At 40.0% G+C, this 5,439-nt stretch overlaps 1 long non-coding RNA gene across 1 annotated transcript; it reads left to right on the top strand.

Annotated features, from left to right (window-relative positions):
- Positions 1–214: 214 nt before the first annotated feature.
- Positions 215–1,752, top strand: LOC113286338. Its single transcript, XR_003329237.1, has 2 exons — positions 215–556; positions 906–1,752. It is a non-coding gene; the product is annotated as an uncharacterized LOC113286338 (long non-coding RNA).
- Positions 1,753–5,439: the final 3,687 nt, after the last annotated feature.

The raw sequence follows: 5,439 nt of genomic DNA, 5'->3' as shown, positions 1-5,439 counted from the left end.
TTCTTCCTTTCTCCTTTTCTTCGTTTGTTAGTTTATGCTTTATTGGTTTGTGTTATATTCTTCTTTTAAAGTGCTCCACCAATTGGTTGCAAGCCCAAATCTCTTTTTATTGAGGAGTACGTTAACCTCCCTGAGCATGAGTGGGCACCCGATCGATCGACCAAGAATATAAAACGGGATGCTGGAATACTGCCTATCCCACGACTCCCTTATATTCATCCGACTAATATTTCTCCTGCGCTTTCTTCGCAGGCTCCTGAGAGGGGGTCGTCTTCCTCTTGTTCATTCATTTATTTGGTTGAACATCAGCTTGGTCATCCGATCAGTACGAGTGGTTCTGAAATGGTATCTCCTCGTATGACCATATTCTATACCAAAACTTTAGTTGTGAAGATGATTTCAGATCACGAGCATCCTCTATATACACCGTCTGACTTTCTAGGAACGATGAGCCCATCCGTTTCAGATCATTCAGTTCACTATTATTCTCCGGAAGCCAGTGGTGCTGAACTCAAGTAAAAGGTTGAAGGCCATAATTCCTCTCTGTCTGATTCCCGTGAGTACTTCCTCGTACATTCTCTCTTTATTTTAACCGACACGTGCCAGTCAGATTATTTCGTTATGATTAGTTAATGCGTCCCGACTCTATTATATTTTTTTTTGAAGCATGACTCTATTTATATGGTTGTGTCTTTTGGACATTTTCACATCTGTTGTATTTTATTTTATTTTTCTTACGTCTCTCTCTTTTCTTTTTTTCTCTTTATAAATCATTTTGATCTTGCTGCATCGCGGTTTTCTTCGTCTTCGCATCATTCAATTCATTCACCTGTGAATCGCTCTTCTGTTCCTGAGCTGGTATATGCTCTTTTTCTTTTATATATAACGACAATTGGATTTTGAAGGATATGGGTAAATGAGAAAGTCACGCAAGAAGACTAGTGATTCGGGTAGTGCTAGTGAAAAGCGTCAAAAGGAGATTCCTAAGGTTTCATGCGGCGTGAACGAGGATGCTTGGTTGATGGCTATTCAAGAAGATCCCAAATTTATATATCCCCTCATTTTGGACATAAAGGAGACGGATATAGATGACCTTTTCATCCAGGTGCACCGGTTCTGGGTTTCTTCCTCTAAGGCTGCCAATTATCGCCGCATAGTTGAGAAATTTGATCATATGTATGTGCATGAGGAGACGGGCGCTAGTGCTTTCATTATAGTAAATGAGGATTTATTGGAATCGTGGATGGTCTTGCTCATGCTGAAGACGCACCCATTGATCAGGCGGTGCTGAAGAGATGGGAAAGTTCTCTCTAGACGGCTTCTCTCATTGGGTTTCCCATCCAGTGGTTGGAATGGTTGATGGGCGCCGTGAAGGCGAGCAATAACGCGCATCATCTGCTTCCCAAATAAATCGGCAAATTGGAAAAAGAGCATGCACGACTTCTGAAGGTGGCTGAGGCAGAGAAGGGAGTATATGATCAGCTGATGGAAAGCATTGGCAATGCTGCTGCGGAGCTAAAAACTGCTAGGGTCGCGGCTGAGGAGGTCCGCTCAAAGCTGGAGAAGAAGCAGGCGGAGTTTGCTGCTCTAGATGCATAGTGGCCATTCTTTTCTTATTCTGACGTGAATAGATCCTCTCCATCCTCTCTCTTTTTTTATTTTGCTTTTATGTGGTACTATTCTCTGGAAACTTTTGGACTTATCTTTGACGTTTATTATGCATGGTTAGATTAAAGTATATCCTTCTTATTATCGTTATTATCATTATTGTCTTTTTTTTTTGGTGTGTGTGTTGGGGGAAGGGGGCAGTTAGGCTGGTTGGTGGCAATAAAGGAGTGGTTAATGTTGTTTAGTGCCCCATTGCTTATAAAAGGGATGGTTGTAGTGCCTTAAATAGCATGTCATGCATTTTGTTGTTTCTATCATTTATCTCTCCACCTATCCCTTTTTCTTCTTTACACTGTAAGTTTTTAGGGGTTTTGAAGCGCAAATGGCTTATCTTCTGCGTGGATATGTATTATCGTGAGTTGTTGTACCCACGCTTGTCACCCCTCTAGATAAGAAGAGGAATTAGCATGGCTATTGCTTGTGAAGGCTGGGGCGCAAGTGCTTAAGGAAATTAGGGCTGCTAATAGGCAGATGCCGTGGTCAATTTGACGAACGGTATGAAACGTACACAATGGCTCGGAAAGCGCAAGCATCCTGACGGGTAAGTTTTGATGTTCAACGTGTAATGGACAGTGCTGATACCGCCCGATTTGAAGCTAGGCAATTATTCCAAGAATATGTTACTCTGCTAATCGACATAAAACATGCAATAGTTGATTGCCGCGCGCATTTGGCTCGGCAAGCAGTTCCTCGATTATGTGGGTCTAGATGGTGGATTTTCGATAAGGGATAAAATCGTAAAATCATAATTATACATGCTCCTGATCCAGCAATCAGATGAGTATTGAGGCTCATGTCTCTCACTGAAGCATGAAAGCTCGTACTGCAAGAATCTCTGACTAAGAATACTGTCTCTCAGAGTATATGTAGATGTGTAGTCTCTCAGCTGAGGCAACAACAAATCTCATGAATACTGAACAATTTCAGTAATTACTTCTATATAGAATCGAAAGATTGGACGTCTCCTAGACAGCTTGCCTGCTAGTATAGAGCAATAACGTCTTCAGGATGTAACGTAACACTGTTTTCCCTGACTATATAAAAGAAATATGACGCTTCAACAAGCTCATATTATTCAACTTTCAGATAATTAATGCTCCTAGACAACATGCATGCTAGTATTTCATTAACTGAATATTCAGAAATATTCTACGTTATTCATAATATTTTGTTACTTCAATTCGTGGTTTTTCCCAGCAGAATTCCATGGGTTAGTAATAAATATTCAACGTACGGGCATCTGAGCCGCTATTGAGTAAGCCCCGACCAAAATGGTGCAAGTATACTCAACAATAATGCACTAACGAGCACCTGAATGCACGAACGAGCATTCCAAAGAACCAATGCAAAATAGGAATAAAAATAATAATAATAAAATATTAGCTAGGGCGCTAGGGGACTTGGCCCACCGGTCGTCCAGTCACGACGTGGCCAGTCCCACGCCTAATTCTATATTTTATCATATTTTTATTATTTTCCTTGATCTCATGAAAATCCCTTCATTTGAACAAATATCCTTCATTTTAAGGAAACTCCTCAGTTTCATGGTGTTTCCTCCATATCAAAGAAATAATAAAAATTAGGAAAGGTGTCGCGGGACCAAGCCTACTAGTCGGCCGGTCATGCCCTAGTTGTGGACGGTCCTACACCTTGCATTCCTTATTATTTTATTATTATTTCCTTCATCCCATGAAATTCCTTGATTTCATGATATTTCCTTCACATCAAGGAAAACATATAAAATTATGAAAGACTCGCGGGACCGAGCCCTAATCGGCTGACCATGCCTTAGTCGTGGCCGGTCCCACACGCCCTTATTTTATGTTTATTATTATTATTTATTTCCTTCATCTCATGGAAACTCCTTCACTTCAAGGAAACTCCTTGGTTTCAACAAACTCCTTAATTTCATGATATTTCCCTAAAATCATGAAAATAATATAAAATTAGAAAAAGTGCCATGGGACCGGGCTTATTGGCCGGATGGCCATGCCTTGGCCATAGCCGGTCCCACACTTCTTGATTCCTTATTTTATTATTATTATTTCCATCATCTCATGGAAATTCCTTAACCTTATGAAACTCCTCAATTTCATGGTATTTTCCTTCACATCAAAGAAATTATATAAAATTGGGAAAGGTGTCACGGGACCGGGATCACTAGCCGGACGACCATGCCTTAGCCGTGGTCCCACACCTTGTAATCCCTTATTTTATTTATTATTTCCATCATCTCATGGAAATTCCTCAGTTTCAGCAAAACCCTGAATTATTCATATTTTCTCAAATATTGCTCAAATGCGCATCAGAAAATGTCAAAACTCTCATAACTGAGACACGAACACTTTGGTGATATGAGCATATTACCTTGACCGACCAAGGTTGTCTCTTTGGCTTGCAAGAGGCCAATCCCACACATTTTCATCATTTGACCTAATTTGTTCACATTAGGTTCAAACTCTTCCAAACAACTTGGAATTTCATAAAACGATCGTCAGTCGGTCCCATGACCAACCAGGGCCGATTTCATGACCCCTTGGTCGGTCCTTCATCTTTTCATAATTTATTAGGTTTTATCACCTAAGGTTCAGACGAACATTATTTGAATAATTGATTAAACCAGCATTTGATCATCTTTTCACCAACTGGTCTTCAAGAGACTTTGATATTTTGCTCACTAGAGCATCTGGGCGTTACATGGTCGACTCATTATCCCATGTAGACGGTCCCTCCTTCACTCCGAGGTTGATTTTCAATAAATCATCAATTGATCATCAATTGATCAAAATTAGGGTTTCGAATCCAAAGCTCTGCAAAACATAATTCTGAGCAGATTCAAACATTAAGAATTTTACGTTGGTCCCGTGATCAACATTTTAATTAATTATACTCGGTTCAGTTGCCAGTATTCTAAATTAATATTTTATTTGGTTCTGTTACCAATAATTTATCAAACGAGCAACATTTGCTCAGATGAGCAATATTTGCTCAGACCAAGGAATATTGGTTCAACTATCAATATTCAAAAATCCATCGAATGAGCAATATTTGCTCGCCTTAAGTATCAACATTTACTCGAGAATTATACCTCTGTCTCAACAGACACGTTCAATTCATGAGTCTTAGAATATTTGTAAATCACGTTCGACTCAGCAATACAAGGACTGTCTTCCCATAAAGTCAGCAACTGACTAACTAAATACATGTCTGCCTTGCAGACTCCACAATCACGAGACATAAATCGTGTCACATGGGGGGATATTAACTAGGGTTTTGGTCTGGCGGTCTACGGCACGTGTGTTGATACACACGATGAGAATGTGAGCAAGTCGTGGAATCAGTTGGAGGAGTTAGGAAAGTAGTGGATGGAAAATCAACCAAGTCTCCGCACGATGAGCAACTGGTTTTAACACGATTTCCACTTCCCTACTCTTTGACTCTAGCAACTGTCACACTTCATGGGATCAAGGTGTTTACGATTCTAGCAATATAAATAAGTCTCTGAATCATGATTGAAAAACAAGACAATCTCTTATCAACAGAAAACAAGAGATTAAGTACTCAACGTCCGAGCAAAAATACTCTCAACGGAGCAAATTCAATCAATAAGAACATATCTTATTTCTTCACGCATAATACACAATACACCTACAATCTTCTATCACCATTGATCTCACACATTTCTCAGCTTCCATTCAACAGATCGACCCATCCTCTCTTTTGACCGAATTGGAACCGCCATTGTCTCGGTTTAGGCCAGAGTCCTACAGA

Source organism: Papaver somniferum, chromosome 6 (genome assembly GCF_003573695.1).
Source record: "Papaver somniferum cultivar HN1 chromosome 6, ASM357369v1, whole genome shotgun sequence".
In the NCBI taxonomy this organism is placed as follows: domain Eukaryota; kingdom Viridiplantae; phylum Streptophyta; class Magnoliopsida; order Ranunculales; family Papaveraceae; genus Papaver; species Papaver somniferum.
This window is presented reverse-complemented; position numbering and strand designations above follow the sequence as displayed.